Below are 18,329 nucleotides of genomic sequence, written 5' to 3'. Positions count from 1 at the left end.
TCTTGTAGCGTTTTGGTCCTGTTTGATGAATTGTTTATGCGTATTGAAAACATTAGATGTACTACTAATAAGCCTCTGATTCTTTAAGCAATCGAACTTCCATGTATAAAACAGCTTTAAACGTCTGGTAACTTTAACTATGAATTAATGGGTTAAATCTTTCACGTTAAGCATGTAAGCGAGAAAACGTTTCGGTAAGATTTGAAATTCTGCTTCATGTTTATTGCAAGTCGCTAGGCGCTGTCATTATGAAACACTGGATGAATATAGTCTCCTGATGTGCGCTCTATTTTAAGCAGAAGCTGGTTTTTCACGCATATCAGTGTTTGCGATCGTCATATATCCTGAACTATGTGTCATACAGTTATATAATTTTGCAGGTAAATTAAATGCCATATGTTGATAATGTCTACAAAGTGTGTTGTGAATATAGTGGGTAATAAAGAAGTATTAAATTATGACATACTCAAGGTTGACTGCATGAGCGGCGGTAACGTAGTTACCGATAATTTTCTTTTACTTTAATCATTTTGTGGGGGATGCCAGCGAGAAAAATTTTCGAAAAATTTCGAAATTATGTATAAAGCTTATTGGAAGTCCCTTGGTACTCTCATTGTCAGATGCTGGACGAATGAAGTCTGGGTATTTTGCGCGCTACCTGTTACCCTGCCTCAAGACACACACACTCTTACTGACTGTAATGCTTTTACTGTAAGCTTACACCTGTTAATGGGTAGGTTATGACAGCATTACAATTTTTAGATTCCGTCGGTTATTACTTGAAATACTGAGTGTCAAGTTTTTGGTGCCAGTTGTAATCTCCCCCCCCCCCCCCCCCCCAACCTTCCTAATTCCAGTTATTGTCCGCAATAAGCAAAGTCTATTATCAAAAATTTGAGAGGAGTGAAGACTATCATAAACGTTCTAGTTTACTTAGCTTTTCGTGTAGAGCTGGCTCTAGTTCTTCTTGCCTAGGGGTCTGATTCCTGAAGCTGAAATTCTCACATTTTAGGTCCTCGCGGATGAATTGATCTAAATAAATTTGAAGATCTTTGTTGCAGAATTTTTGTTGTTACGTTAATATATTTTGTCACATTTTAGTATACCATACAGTCTTTTGAACTGTCACATTGACAAAGCCGAAGTTACATTGTTCGCTCAAAATACGTCCTACCACATCAGAGGCATGCTTACTACTACTTCATAACTAGTTAATAATAGTATTCCAAAAGGGTTCCAATTTTTCTCGAGAAATGTATTTCTATTCATTTCGATTATTGTTTCATAAATGAATCCAGAAATAAACATAGTGAACAGTACCAGATTGCGTAGTTAATAACAGAAATTTTACGTGTCCCAAATAATCCGAACTTTCAAATGTTACTAAAAAAAATAATTTTAACTGTTCATTCAGAGCTAGTACTTATCGATTTTAGTTTGAAATATAACATATTGTTGTAGTGCCAGAGGAGGATGTCACGTTACACCTTGTAAGCTGTTAGACAGCCAACTTGCAACTGGTTCCGTGTTGTGATATAGCCGTTTAGTAATGTAAAGGGTGACCAGGAACCGTCCGAATAGCTTGTAAGAGTGTTGCAGGGTAGGTGTGACGGGAAATAACTGTTAAGGGAAAAGTTCGATTCGTTGCGCCGTTTCGGAGTTGATTTACACTGAAGGTAGCCAATTGGGCTCTTGCGGCCTCAAATTCAAACAGCCTGCCAGAGATGGCGCCAATCGCGTTCTTCGAACGAGAGAGCGATTCAAAAATAGGATATGTGACGGTAGCAAGGACTGAACCCGAGCCAAAGGCTGAGCAGTGTCGTGTGCTATCCTCTACGCTATGTGAACAGTTGACGCAAATTGTATCTGGCGGCCCACTTGAGCGCGCTGTGGCCAGATTGGTCACCTTCAATGCTAACGCGAAAACGAAGCAACGTACCGAATTTTCGGAAAAGTTATTTGTTTGCGCAACATACTCTGCAAAACCCTTATAAACTTTTCAGACTGCTTCTGACCACCCTGCAGATAATGCTTGCTAGAGGCAAACAAGACATTGTTTTTCCTGTCGACCATTCACCGTCTAGTATAACGTTGCAATAGTCAAATACTCCTCAAGCTAATCACATACTCGTTAAGGCGCTCAGTTTAGTAACCGACGATGTGGGACAGTGCGAAACGCCTTTAGGGAAGGAAGAGTGAATGTACCTGTTGAGTTGCGTCTATTGCTTGCAAGGCGTCGAGTACGGATAAAGCGGGCTGTCTTTCACACCAGCGGTTCTCCCTGAATCAGTGCTGATCCTCTGATATAAGTCAGTTTCCTGCCAGAAATGTCGTAATGTACGCCTTTAAAACTCGCTCCGGGATCACGCAGCGCTGACAGATGTGAGGCACGGGACACCAGTGTACGGAGTGGTGAGAGACAAAGCGTTGTTTGTTGCGCATACAATGCGTCAGCGCGCAGAGCTATCGCATTCCCCGAAGGAAGTGTCGGTCGGTCTGTCACGCGCTGCTTACTGGTTGCTCGTTACCGGGCAGCGCCACCCGCCAGCTCCCAACACACGAGCTACTCACGCAACATGTCACGCCCTCGTGATGCCATCTCCCGCCACACGAATCTCCGACTCAAGGCAAACATATCGCAGTTTAATTTCGGCTGGAATGGCGTTCCGGCACCCCATATATATATATATATATATATATATATATATATATATATATATATATATATATGTGTGTGTGTGTGTGTGTGTGTGTCCATTGATAGTGACAGGGCCAAATATCTCACGAAATAAGCATCAAACGAAAAAACTACAAAGAACGAAACTCGTCTAGCTTGAAGCGGGAAACCATATGGCGCTATGGTTGGCCCGCTAGATGGCGCTGCCATAGGTCAAACGGATATCAGGTGCGTTTTTTTTTAAATAGCAAAAACCATTTTTATTACATATTCGCGTAGTACGCAAAGAATATGAATGTTTTAGTTGGACCACTTTTTTTCGCTTTGCGATAGATGACGCTGCAATAGTCACAAACGTGTAAGTACGTGGTATCATGTAACATTCCGCCAGTCCGGACGGTATTTGCTTCGTGATACATTACCCGTGTTAAAATGGACTGTTTACCAAATGCGGATAAGGTCGATATCGTGTTGATGTATAGCTATGTATGCTGCTCGGTATCCTGGACGACATCATCCCAGTGTCCGGACCGTTCGCCGGATAGCTACGTTATTTAAGGAAACAGGAAGTGTTCATCCACATGTGGAACGTCAACCACGACCTGCAACAAATGATGATGCCCAAGTAGGTGTTTTAGCTGCTGTCGCGGCTAATCCGCACATCAGTAGCAGACAAATTGCGAGAGAATCGGTAATCTCAAAAACGTCGGTGTTGAAAATGCTACATCAACATCGAGTCCACTCGTATCATATTTCTATGTACCAGGAATTGCATGGCTACGACTTTGAACATCGTGTACTGTTCTGCCATTGAGCTCAAGAGAAATTACGTGACGATGACAGATTTTTTGCACGCGTTCTATTCAGCGACGAAGGGTCATTCACCAACAGCGGTAACGTAAACCGGCATAATATGCGCTACTTGGAAACGGAAAATCCACGACGGCTGCGACAAGTGGAACATCAGCGACCTTAGCGGGTTAATGTATGGTGCGGCATTATGGGAGGAAGGATAATTGGCCCCCATTTTATCGATGGCAATCTAAACGGTGCAATGTATGCTCATTTCCTACGTAATGTTCTACCGATGTTACTATAAGATCTTTCACTGCATGACAGAATGGTGATGTACTTCCAACATGATGAATGTTCGGCACATAGCTCGCGTGCGGTTGAAGCGGTGTTGAATAGCATATTTCATGACAGGTGGCTTGGTCTTCGAAGCACCATAGCATGGTCTGCGCGTTCACCAAATATGACGTCCCCGGATTTCTTTCTGTGGGGAAAGTTGAAAGATATTTGCTATCGTGATCCACCGGCAACGCCTGACAATATGCGTCAGCGCATTGTCAATGCATGTGCGGGAAGGCGCACTACTCGCTGTTGAGAGGAATGTCGTTACACGTATTGCCAAATGCATTGAGGTTGACGGACATCATTGTGAGCATTTATTGCATTGATGTGGTATTTGCAGGTAATCACCCTGTAACAGCATGCGTTCTCAGAAATAATGAGTTCATAAAGGTACATGTATCACATTGGAACAACCGAAATAAAATGTTCAGACGTACCTACGTTCTGTATTTTAAGTTAAAAAGCATACCTGTTACCAACGGTTCGTCTAAAATTGTGAGTCATATGTTTGTGACTATTACAGCGCCATCTGTGACAAAGCGAAAAAAGTGGTCCAACTAAAACATTTATATTTCTGTACGTACTTCACGAATATGTAATAAAAAATGGGGGTTCCTATTTTAAAAAACGCAGTTGCTATCCGTTTGACCTATGGCAGCGCCATCTGGTTTCCCCCTTCAAGCTAGACAAGTTTCGTCCTTTTTAGTTTTTTCTTTTGACGCTTATTTCGTGAGGTATTTGGCCCGGTCACAATCAATGGACCACCCTTTATATATAATCTTTTTTTTTTTTTTTTAACTCACTAGAATAAGTCGGCACCGGCTATTTAGAAGGGTCATTCCGAAAGCAATGCTTCCTATTTTTATTCATGGTAACTACAGAAGCTATATAATTCACAACAGCACAGCCAAACAGAGCAATGTTTCAGCTACAGACGGTCATTAATCCACATAGTCACCACCATTCGTTATGCAATTTCGCCTACGATGAACGAGAGCCTGAATGCCGCGCTTGTAAATATCGGTCCCAGCTGAGGCTGACCACTTTCTTAGAGCTTTTTCAGCAGCATACGAGTCTTGAAAATGTTGGCCACAAGTCGATCTTCAAGAGGCTCAAAGAGATAGGTCCTAAATCAGGACTGTACGGTGGATGTGGTAATGCTGTCCAGCCGAATTTTGCAATGAGTTGCGTGGTCGCAAAATTGGTGTAGGGCCGGGAGTTTTCATGTTGCAGGTGAAAGTTCGTCTTCTTCTGCGGCCGTACCCTGGAAATTCGGACTTTCATATTAGTCAGTGGCCGGCTGCGGTGGCCGAGAGGTTCTAGGCTCTTCAGTCCGGAACCGCGCGAGTGCTACTGCCGTAGGTACGAATCCTGCCTCGGGCATGGATCTGTGTGATATCCTTAGGTTAGTTAGGTTTAAGTAGTTCTACGTTCTAGGGACTGATGACCTCAGATGTTGAGTCCCATAGTGCTCAGAGCCATTTGAACCATTCGAATTAGTCAGTGTCGCCTTGTAGCGTGCTGAATTGATAGTTTTCCAGGCTCCAGGACATACAAAAGAACCATCCATACCCTGGCTATCCAAGAAGGCTGTGCACATCACTTCGCTTGCAGACAGCTGTATCTAGAATTTCTTCTTTGACGGAGAATTCGTCTGTCGACATTCCATGTACTATGTTTTGTATTCAAGCTCGCAGTTGTCTCTATACACGTTTAGCAAACGTCGATGGATTTCAAACGGCGCAATTTCTTCAGCAGTGTGGAATTCAGACATCGTTATTTTATACGCGCCCCTGTATCAGACTCCATTTTGGAACACTCCTTTGGTGACGCCAATTACCGCGGAGCAACGGAACCTCCTGCAAATGAAAGACGAAGGTTCAAGCATTACCACTACACCAACGACATATGGCGCGGAAATCCGAAGTCCTCACAAAAAAATAGGCGCTGTGCCGGCACCAGTGAACTTGACAATGGGTGACTAACGTGATGGGATGGTCAGGGGCATGGGGCGATGTGTATATTTACAAGGTGAAAAATATTTAAACCGATGAACTCCGGGAGGCTGCACGGGACACCGGAGCAAATATTTTTCTCTAACGTCATATTTTCCTGTCAGGATTTTTTAAACCGACAGAGGGAACATTCTCTGGAAGAAAATTAAACATCTCTGGGATGTATCATGGGACAATGAAAACACTTTTACTGATGTGTTTTCCTGTGAGGACAAAAATTAACACAAATAACTTTTAATTCTTTATTACCAAGAGACAACAATGCAACACAGTTACTTCTATTATTGTAGATATTCAAAAATACCTTCACTGGCTTGTAAATAGGTGTTACACCGGCCTGTCACGTACTGTCTAACACGGTCGAAGACTACAGGGGTGTCCTTAATTTCCACTGCTGCTGCTACTACACGGGCAACCAGGCCTTTTTCTGATTCAGCTGGAGTTACGTGAGCAAGGTTTCACATCTCTCGTTACACAGAAAAGTCTACAGGTTTTCTGGAACCAGTGGGTTCAAGGATCGACGCACAGAATGACTGAAATGTTTGGGCGCGCCGTCATGGTGGAGTCATATGCGCTGTCTGTTAGTGTGAATGGCGCATCATCCAGAAACTCTGGTAATGCTCTGGCGAGGAAATGGTAAGAATGGCTCTCATTGAACGACCTAGGTAGGAGATATGGCCGAATTAAACAGTCACCAGCAACATCTCCCACACATTCATGTAGGGCGGCGATTGTTGGGCATGTGGATTAACTTCATTCAAAACATGTGAACTGTGTACGTTGAAGACGCCATCGCCGCCGAACATTGCTTCATCTGTAAACAGTACAGAGGACTGAAATTTAGCGTGTATTTGACACTGTTCCACGTAACAAGGCCCAAACTGTGCTCCTGAGTGGAGAATCATCCGGTTCCAGGTTGTGCTCGCGCTGTAAGTGAAACGGATTAACAATTGCTCACGGAGGACTTTTCTTACATTCGTCTGTTTCCTCCCTAATTGCGTTATTGTACGAGTTCTGAGAGCGATTACGTCCTCGTTGCGCCTGTTGGTAGTTGAAAACATGACGTCGTAGTGACGAAGACTACCGACTTATACCGAGCAGGTTTAGGGAGCAAAGTAACCTGCTACGGGGACAGATGGTATTATCCGATCATCATAAGAATAAACCTGATGTAAACAAACACAAACGCCATGGTTGGTCAGAAGCCGTAGCCCTCAACTGCGATCATCATAAGAATAAACCTGATGTAAACAAACACAAACGCTATGGTAGGTCAGAAGCCGTAGCACACGTTCACAGGTGTTGTTACGCTCTTGGAAGTAGGTCCTACTCATGTATTAGATATGTTATTACTAAGTTACGTTAGAGGGAACTAAGATATTCAGGTGTATCAACAGCCATCAACTTTTTTCTTAATCACGCTTTAGCTACGTAGTTTTTATTTCAAAAATCGTGTACAGTCACAGCGTTTGCAGCCTTGTGCTCTGATTGTCGCACTTTTAATGCGCAGTATGAAAATGGCTGAGGCTGCTTTCTGTTCCACAGTGAAACACACGTGTGGAATACGGTTAAAAAGTGCGAAGAAACAGGCTGTTCTTGTTGTTTTTCATAAATTTACGGAGATAATCAGCTTTGAAGTTTTCCTAGAGACTGTATGTAATGCAGTTGATACATAAAGCCAAATCGTACGTTTCCGTAGCGCAGTGGAATGTGTACCAAATCTAGTAAATGGTACATTGGTCCAAATTTCCCCTCTACCATGTTTTTCTCTTTCAATTTGAAATACCTACATCTCGTAATTATAAAAATCAGCCTCATTTTTTTATGTATAATACAAGTGTTCTTGTTTCTAATTACATATTGGACGCGAAAATCCTGTTTCCATTTAAAATACAAATTCTTAATTGGCGATGTTTTATGAAAGATTGTTCATAAAAGTTGTTTAAATTAAGGAAACGTAACAATTCAATTTTTAAGGCAAAAATGGAAAACCAAATTCTCTTTATCGTTTTATACCACAGAGGTAGTTTTTCATGATTCTACGATACTCATCTATCATTTTCACTGCATATTCAAATGCTGCATTTTCACATTTGCTACTGTACCATTACAATACAAACCCAACAGATCTGTTCTGGAGTCAAGTTGCGGGATTTGGCCCCGAGAAGTAACAAGACTGCTAAGCTGCCGGACGTACGGGAAGAAACGCACGCAGCTTTTTCCCATGTCACTGTCGAACGCTGGCGGGATATAGAACGACTCGGCATAAAGGAAGAAGAGAAAATGCGACACCTGTTTGGCTTCGTGGATTCTGTTGTTGATAGGCTCGTTATCATAATTAATACCTTCAGTGGCTTCAGTATTCAACAGTATGCTTTTGCATTACACACAGCTCGCTCAGAAAATTACTATTTAAGTTAGAAGTTTTCATCACCCTTGTTTGTGATTAGAATACTATGTCAGGTGAGAACGAGAGCATTTTATGCTTTCCGTCTGGTCACCTAAGAAGCGCGCGGTAGTTCTGGCGTTTCTCCGAATATTATTTCATTCTCTTTAAAAATCAAAAGATATTGGAAGCTATATTGTTTCTTTGCTCGTCTCTTTTTACGCTGAACTGCAACTGCTCACATCATTACAGGTTAGTTGGACCGCTGGCTGGTCAGTGCTGTCCAAGCTTAACGCGCCGGTATAGCTGTTGTCCCGCATTATTGCTCAGTCTATGTGCGTGTAACACAGCATAAAACGTATCCTTATGATCGTACTTGACTGCACTGGTCACAGCTTGGCTTCCGTTCCACGTGAAACGAAATCCAGTGAGATTCAAGCAAACGCGGAAGAATATATGGCGTATGTTTACTTCAGGTTTATTCTTATGATGAACGGAATATAGCAGCTGTTTCTTATATTAAATCTTGTGGTTTTGTTGTTGTGATTATTAGAAATTCTCTTTTAGAAGTCTGAATTTCAGAACAGTAATTTGTAAAAAATGATTCCTCATTGTAAATGGTATAAAAAATTTTCAAAAATCGAAACTTGGGTGGGGGACCGGGGGGGGGGGGGGGGAGGAGAGAGATTTGCAATAGTAAATTATAACAGTTTTGTTTGGACTATTTACAACAAATCATACATTAAAATGAAGATGAAGTAACCTAGTGTTTTCTTAACAAATGTTCGGTATGTGCACCTTTTACTTGTACAGCACACATCCAACTTAAAATTCAGTTCTCTTCACACTTTGGTTAACAAGTCCAGAGTAATGGAAAGAGTTCACCGAGATAAAAACTGAAGCTGCATGCTAGACTTTTTGGAAAAGATTCAGTGTCATGGGTGGACATAAACTTATAACTCAGTCTTTCTCTTGACTAAGAGACTGACCACCCAGAAGTAACGAAGACATTAGAGGAAACCTTAGTTCATTAATACATATCTCCACCAGTCTTACTTTCATCACTGGAGGTTCCTTTAAATCCAACAGTCCGCTGTGATACCTGTAGCTTTGTGGTTGGTGTGAAAGGACGTGATTTCTAAATGCCTTCTCTGGAAACTACCTGGAACAGATACTTCGGAATCCCATTCACAGTAACACGAAAAATATCAAAGACTGTATGCTAGCTATAATCAGATACACGGTCACTTTTCATTTTTTGACTGCTGGTGATTCATACTGAAGTTTGATATACACCTTTGAAGTGCACTCTCTTGATACCAGAAGTCTGCAACGGTTTGATTGAGGACCTCCGACGTTAAAATATTGCGGAGGAGAGATAGAAATTGCCGAAGATACTCACTGCACACCATAGTACAGATAGCGAATTTTAATTTTAGAGACGCAACCCGAATAGCGACGGATCGTAAACAGAAGAGAAACTCGTTTAGTACAGGCACTTCGCGTGTGGATACTATGTGGTATTAAAATGTACGAAGAAGCTAAACGAGTGCAGTTGGTCTGATAATATGAGGAGAAAAGCGTAAAGTGTTAAAAACTTTTTTTTTAATCGTGTAAAGGTACTTAACTTTACTATACCAACAAAGAAAACAGATGATCCTGTGTGAATCTTTTTAAAAGAATAAACCCCCATTTCACTGTGTATTAGTACATTTACCTTTTGTACTACCCAGATTTTAGCTTTTATGCCCTTATCAGGTACAATGCTAAATGTTGTTAGACCGCTGAATATCAAACTTTAGCATAGTGCTTGATAATGACATAAAAGCAGAAACATGGATGTACAAAAGATAAATACAATAATACAAAGTAAAATGGCGGTTTACTCTTTTAAAAAGTATTGCATGATTGTGACTCAACGCCACTGTAAGCTTTCTGCTGTGTGGCTCTGTTCCGTAAGCTACAATGGCATTCCGGAATTAGTCCTTTATTTCTGGATATCAACCTATTTAAAAGTGAAATGTATAGAATCTTAGAAGTAACAAGAAGTAGTGCTCTTTCTCTGTTGTTGCCTCACACAAGGTAATGATTTTCAGGGGAGGTGGCTATAGCCCCCCCCCCCCCCCCCCTGCCATGGAGTGTCGTATTACACTGGATAAAATGACTTCAGAAATCAGCGAATATATTACTCCAACAGATTCAATCATTTTTTTATAATTATGTAGCAATACAGGTTGCAATGTGATCCAAACACATTTTAACAAAGGATAAGAGCGGCAAATAGCTTACTACCTATATCGATAAATATCATTTAACTTAAAATAGGCGTCGTATGATTTATTAATACACATTTTTTACCATGAACTCCAAAACAGTTACCAAAAACTGCTTTAAGCAACAGCGAATTTTACCAATTTGTCGGTAGAAGACCCCCAACTCTGCTTTTGTTAAGCCATATTCCATTCTCCCAACCCTCCCCCCCGCCCCCCCATTAGCCTCCCCCTTGACTGACTTCTAGAATCACCCCTGATCTTTTTCATACATAAGAGTGAAATAATTGTTGATTTAGAATCGTCAGATATGAGTGCTGTCTCTCGCATTTAATTTCATCTTCGCCACTTCTAATGTGGCTTTCGAATTGCAGCCACTTTGCGGCAGTGAGTTACGCGGAATTTAAGTTGGTGTAACTGTAGAGCGATTTAAATTAGCTGGCGTTTGAGATCCGAAACGGAGACAAGTATTGCGTGAAGGTAGCCGCCACGGCGCTGTGATCTGAAAACGTGTTCAGTCTCCGTTCCTTAACAAAACCATGCAAAAAATCTCATATACGTTTAAGATTTAGGTCTGTATGTTGTCTCTAAGCCTGTCAAAAACCTATTTTTCATTTTAATTAGGATCAGGGTGTCAACTTAGAAGAGGCCCGATCACTTTTTTAGTAGCAATAACTTATTGTTATAAATTACAGCTGGCGTTGGGAATGTTGTCGTCCATTTCCGTGGACTTGTCGACACTTTTAACCATACTCCTGGGTCTAATTCGTAATGGCTTTTGTATTGTTTGTCTTCAATTCCTGTAGGGTATATGGATTGCTCCCGTAAACAATATCTTTCACTCAGCCCCATTTAAAGTAGCCTGTACTACTAAGGTCAGGCGATCGTGGCGGACACCGTCCTGTCTAAATAACTCTTTCACCAAAACAATCCTGTAGCATCCGCTTAGTAGAGCGAGATGTATGGAGTAGCCGCGTCCAGTAAGGCCATGAACTGTTCGATGACGTCTTCGCAGACGGTAGCATCCACAGTTGTTTCAAACAACAAAGGTCCTATTATTCGTCGCCTTGAGACCGCTCACTATACGCCAATTTTTTGTGAGTGGAGGGCAGACCCAAAGAAAGTGTGCGAGTTGTCAGAACCCAAGGTCCGGTCGTTCTGGCTGCTAACGTACCCACCACGATCAAACCGAGCTTCATCTGTGAAAAACACTAAATCTGAAATCCCAATGTTGCCTTTAATGAAGGTTGTGAACCACTAACAGTAGTGAACTCTTCTGACATAATGAGCATTATTCAGCTCATGGGAAACCTCAACGCGGTATTAGTGTGGGTTGAATCGAGTGAAATGATATTTTCCTGGCTTAATTTGCGCAAAAATTTATGTGCAGATATTGTAACTGCTACTTTAATATCCTGAATGACGTGTGTAGTTAAACCTGGCACGTTTCTGTTTCACACATTTTTTTAACAAACTTCTAAATAACACTCTTCTCAAATTTCTCGGTAAACTTTTGTCGGCACACGTCATATTTTATCACAAAATAAATTTCGATCACGGTATTCAACAGTTGAGCCCATTTTAACTAACAAGATACGATTACACGACCTTGTGCAAAAGTCAGTGCTCAACAGCGAGTGGCACAACTTAGTGTGCAGCCAACAAACGTCACCCTCGCTCTAACTCCAGTCGTACCAACCACATAAACGTTAATTCACCCGTATCACCGCAGCATATGCATTTCAACGACAATATTCATTTAGTATGAACTACTGCAAGATAGGGCCACTTTTAAGTTGAACTTCCTGTGTATGTTTTTTTTTAAACGTAAGAAATGTTCCTGTCAGGGAAATAACTTGAAACCTGTGAGACCTGAGTTTCTCCTGTCGTATACAACTTTCAAATAAATTCCGGGAATTCAGCCAGGTAACACTTTCAGCGACCGCCGATATTTCGGCGGGAGAACACCCAGCCATATTCCACCCAAGAGTAATGTAACAGCAGCAGAGAGGACTGCTTTACGCTCTCTCAAAGTTGATCCTGATATTATTTTACCTGCGGACAAGGGCAATGCCACCATTGTTTTAAATAAACAGAATTATGTACAAAAGATGCAACGTTTACTGTCTGATTCAGCGTATCGCCCTCCGACATATCGTGTAGCCAAGTATCTTGCTTCTCTGTTGAGTCCAGAAGTAGGTCGGTGTGAACATCATATCAGGGACTCAGCTGATTTTTTACGTCGTTTAGAGGGACTGCGGTCGAATGACTCTGATATTTTAGTGAGTTTCGATGTGGTCTCTCTCTTCACTCGTGTTCCTCTGTCTGATTCGTTGCGGTTAATTGAGGCTAGGTTTGGTGCTGAATTAACTAATCTCTTTCGGCATCTGTTCACATCCACTTACTTTTTAATCAATGGCGAGTATTACGAGCAGACAGATGGAGTTGCGATGGTTAGTCCGCTGTCTCCTGTGATCGCAAATTTGTTTATGGAAGACTTCGAGGAACGTGCATTGGAGTCGGCGCCTTTGAAACCCGCCTGCTTCTTTAGATACGTTGACGATACCTTCGTTGTTTGGCCTCATGGTAGGGAGAATCTGAATGCCTTTCTAGAACATCTGAACTTGATTCACCCGAACATTCGTTTTACAATGGAGGTGGAATAGGATGGTTGCCTTCCCTTTCTTGGCGTGTTGGTTAGGAGGAAGGATGATGGATCATTGGGACATACAGTCCACAGGAAACGTACTCACACCGACTTGTTCTTACAGGCTAATAGTTGTCACCATCCAGCTCACCGTGAAGGGGTACTTTGTACCTTGGTACACAGGGCACATGTCGTTTTGACGCTGAGACTTTGCCAGCTGAGCTGTCCCATCTTGGTTATGTTTCGTCAAAATATTTATAGTGATAGACAGGTTGAACGTACGTTGCGCTATCGACCAACTATACATCGGGTGATTGATGATAATTCTGAGTCGACACCTAAGTCTACTGCCTTTTTGCCTTACGTAGGAAACACTTCCAACAAGATCGGTCGTGTTTTACGGGAATACGATGTGACATATGTTTTCCGACTTCCATCTAAAATTAGAGCGCTTTTGATTTCTGTTAAGGATGATCTTGGTCTGCGTACGGCGGGTGTATATCGCATTCCTTGTAGCTGCGGCATGGCATATATTGGTCAAACTATCAGGACCGTGGAGGACCGATGTACTGAGCACAAACGGCACACACGATTACAGCAGCCAAGTAGATCTGCTATTGCCGAACATTGCTTGGGTACTGGTCACCCCATGCTGAGATATTGGCATGCACGTCCAGCTATTGGAACAGTGTTATTAAGCAGGCAGTTGAGATTAAATTAGCGAGCAACCTCGTTAACAGGGATGGAGGCTTTTGTTTAAACTCTGTTTGGAATCCTGCTATCTCCCTTGTCAAAAAACAGAGGGACAGAGTCAATGCTACCTCACCTGCGAGTTCGTAGTCTCACTATCCATAGCTCTGACTTTGGTCATCTTTGGTGGCTCTAGTGTTCAGTGTGTGTGTGTGTGTTATCTTTCCTGCATCAATCCGACAACCGAGGTTTTAAATTTGCATGTACGTCGCCTGTCCGTTTGCAGTTTGCCTTGAAACTGGCAGCCGGCCGCGGTGGTCTCGCGGCTCTAGGCGCGCAGTCCGGAACCGCGCGACAGCTACGATCGCAGGTTCGAATCCTGCTTCGGGCATGGATGTGTGTGATGTCCTTAGGTTAGTTAGGTTTAAGTAGTTCTAAGTTCTAGGGGACTGATGACCACAGCTGTTAAGTCCCATAGTGCTCAGAGCCATTTGAACCATTTTTTGAAACTGGCGGGGTGTTCTCCCGCCGAAATATCGGTGGTCGCTGAAAGTGTTACCTGGCTGAATTCCCGGAAGTTATTTGAAACTTTAAACCTGTCACGTCATATCTCGGAAGCAACTGAACTCATTGAAATATTGTTTCTTCGCTGATTATTTAAATACCACGTTAGTCAAAGACACTCTCCACATTTTTTTGCTATGTATAAGATTCGGAAAGCAGCTGTTTTTTTAATAATTTTTTCGATATTCAGCTCACAACAAGTTTCAATTCTCTATGTCATACAAAAAACGCGTAAAAATTGTGATATTTACATCTTATAGGTCTCTATAGTGTCGAAAAAGGAGTCAAAGATTTGTTCTCAATTTCAGTTAGGACCGGTGTTCCGTTTTGTGTTGAAGTAGACGAAATTTTCGGTTCCAGAAAAGATTGCTGCTACTTGAGAATTGGCAGGCTGAATGGTATGCGCAACAGCAGTGACAGCGGAACACGCCACTGACATACAAACAGCTGCCACTGGCGATTGCTGGTGGAGTAAGCCCAGCCCGCTAGCTGTCAAACAGCAGCTGGTTTAAATCTGACTGTAAAGCCCGCTGCACAGCGAGCAACTCAAATGAAACTCGCTCACGTTTGAACTGTTAACTTTCCCGCTCGCCAATCGGTTTCTGTGTTGCTGAATATAACTTCGCTGGCGGAGCGATTGCTGATTAAGTCACCAGTGGTACCAACCACCTGCCAGCGACTTGGCGTCCTCGTTGCCAATTGACACAAGCTTCGCCGTCTTCTCGAACACAGCTCTCTGTATTGATTTGTTCTGATGGGCTATTAGGTTTCGAATATGAGCTTTGTACAGGAAGTGGAAAAACGTGTCGTTTTACATAAATATTAGCTCCCTGGTTACTACAGGAGCAATTAGACAGAGAAAGCGAGGTGTGAAATGGGGTAAGAAGATCAAACTATCAAAAAGCTACACTTATTGTCTGAAAAAAATGTCTAATGGGACAAGAAGAGCATAGCTGCTGTATTCTTTTGAGTGACTAACGGCGACCTCCTCTTTCTGTAAAATTACATAATCGTGTGCAAACAAACAGGGAAAACGACGGAGAAGCAACAAATTTCCGAAAAGTGTGAATACTACGTGTTCACATACAAATGGTTCGATATTAAGACAATGAATTTACAGGTTTTGTGTCGCTGAGTGTTCGGATGAATCAAGAATTGTTTTCCTTTCCTGATCCATGTGTAATAATATTGAAGCATCACATCTTCCTCTGACAAGGAGATACGCCAGTCGGTTTTTTTTTTTTACTTTTTTGTATTTGTGGTATTTAAAGTTCAGAACTCAAATATCAATTTCTGAAAGCATAACAATGCAACTCTCGAAAGAATCTCGAGTAAATAGACTTGGAAGTTTCCTGAGCTCGTTTAACTCCCTAAACCAAGACCGACTTCTCGAAAGACAACGTGGGTGTGTAGTAGAATGCTCAGCTGTCATGTGGGCGGCCCATGTTCAATTACCGGCTGATGTAAGTTTTACAACAAAGGTGCATGTTCTACAAGCACTTCTGTGAAGCGTAAAATACATATCGATGAAAAACAAGAATTAATAGCTCTAGAGGCTGATGGTCGCTGGTTCAAGTCGCGTTTCGTCACCACTTTTTCTCGCTAAGGTCTAATCTTCCATTCCGTTCGTATACTTAAGTCAAATCCATTTAAAAGTCGAGTAGTATAAGCTAATGTGCATTTTCTTGATTCTAATTGCGTATTGCACATAAAAATCCCGGTTTTCATTGCAAACATAAACTGGTAATTACTAATCATTTATAAAATATTCCTAAAGTTAAAAGAACATTAGATTTTTTTTTCATTTTACGGTTCACCGGAAAGCTAGTAGAACATGCACCTTTGCTTCAAAATTTGCATCGTCTGTGGGTCAAAACTGGGCCATACACATTCCGGACGAGATTTCTACCACACATCCATATGGCCCTTTAAAAAATTAGTCTAGGTTTAAGGAATTAAAAGGGTGCAGAAAACTTCAAAGATGATTTGCTCGAGAATTTTTGAAAGTTGCATAGACCTACTTCGGTTTATCGATGTTCGGTAATGAACTACACTACTGGCCATTAAAATTGCTACACTAAGAAGAAATGCAGATGATAAACTGGTATTCATTGGACCAATATATTATACTGGAACTGACACGTGATTACAATTTGGGTGCATAGATCCTGAGAAATCAGTACCCAGAACAACCACCTCTGGCCGTAATAACGGCCTTAATACGCCTGGGCATTGAGTCAAACAGAGTTTGGATGGCGTGTACAGGTACAGCTGCCCATGGAGCTTCAACACGATATCACAGTTGATCAAGAGAAATAACTGGCATATTGTGACGAGCCAGTTGCTCGGCCACCATTGACCAATTGGTGAGATATCTGGAGAATGTGCTGGCCAGGGCAGCAGTCGAACATTTTCTGTATCCAGAAAGGCCCGTACAGGACCTCAACATGCGATCGTGCATTATCCTGCTGAAATGTAGGGTTTCGCAGGGATCGAATGAAGGGTAGAGCCACGGGTCGTAACACATCTGAAATGTAACGTCCACTGTTCAAAGTGCCGTCAACGCGAACAAGAGGTGAGTGAGACGTGTAACCAGTACCAACCCATACCATCACGCCGGGTGATACGCCAGTATGGCTATGACGAATACACGCTTCCAATGTGCGTTCATCGCGATGTCGCCAAACACAGATGCGACCATCGTGATCCTGTAAACAGAACCAGGATTCATCCGAAAAAGTGACGTTTTGCCATTCGTGCACCCAGGTTCGTCGTTGAGTATACCATCGCAGGCGCTCCTGTCTGTGATTGCAGCGTAGAGGTTAACCGCAGCCATTGTCCCTGAGCTGATAGTCCATGCTGCTGCAAACATTGTCGAACTGTTCGTGCAGATGCTTGTTGTCTTGCAAACGTCCCCATCTGTTGACTCAGGGATCGAGACGTGGCTGCACGATCCGTTACAACCATACAGATAAGATGCCTGTCATCTCGACTGCTAGTGATACGAGGCCGTTGGCATCCAGCACGGCGTTCCGTGATCGAGACGTGGCTGCACGATCCGTTACAGCCATACGGATAAGATGCCTGTTATCTCGACTGCTAGTGATACGAGGCCGTTGGCATCCAGCACTGCGTTCCGTATTACACTCCCGAATCCACCGATTCCATATTCTGCTAACAGTCATTGAATCTCGACCAACGCGAGCAGTAATGTCGCGATACGATAAACCGCAATCTTAACAGGCTACAATCCGACCTTTATCAAAGTCGGAAACGTGATGGTACGCATTTCGTCTCCTTACACGAGGCATCACAACAACGTTTCACCAGCAACGCCCGTCAACTGCTGTTTGTGTATGAAAAATCGGTTGGAAACTTTCCTCATGTCAGCACGTTGTAGGTGTCGCCACCGGCGTCAACCTTGTGTGAATGCTCTGAAAATTTAATCACTTGCATATCACAGCATCTTCTTCCTGTCGGTTAAATTTCGCGTCTGTAGCAAGTCATCTTCGTGGTGTAGCAATTTTAATGGCCAGTAGTGTAATTTCGCATACCATAAATATCAAATACACAATAAGCCGATTGCCAAGTGGTCCCATTGCGGGTTTAAATTCGTACTCGACATTGCCAAGTGCTACAAAGAGGTATTATGTGTGCAGCAAACGATAATATCTCTCACACTGCAGAGTCGCAGTGTGGGTGGAACTACGTTGCCAGCCACTCGGCAACCGGTGTTTCCGCTTCAGATCGCAAGTCCGTTCCGTTCCCGTCGAGTCGCTGCCTGCGCGGACGGACTACCGACCGCGTCTCCTCGTTTCAGCTCTTCGCTGTTTCGGAAGTCTCCGTAACGCTGCGGTGCAACGGCACTGCAGTCGGGATTCGCCGCCTGCGGCTGCAACGCGGCAACACCTGAGCTGCTATCGCAGCGCCGCGCCTGCCGTATCTG

Source organism: Schistocerca americana, chromosome 8, assembly GCF_021461395.2.
Source record: "Schistocerca americana isolate TAMUIC-IGC-003095 chromosome 8, iqSchAmer2.1, whole genome shotgun sequence".
In the NCBI taxonomy this organism is placed as follows: domain Eukaryota; kingdom Metazoa; phylum Arthropoda; class Insecta; order Orthoptera; family Acrididae; genus Schistocerca; species Schistocerca americana.
Note: the sequence above shows the minus strand (reverse complement) of the source record.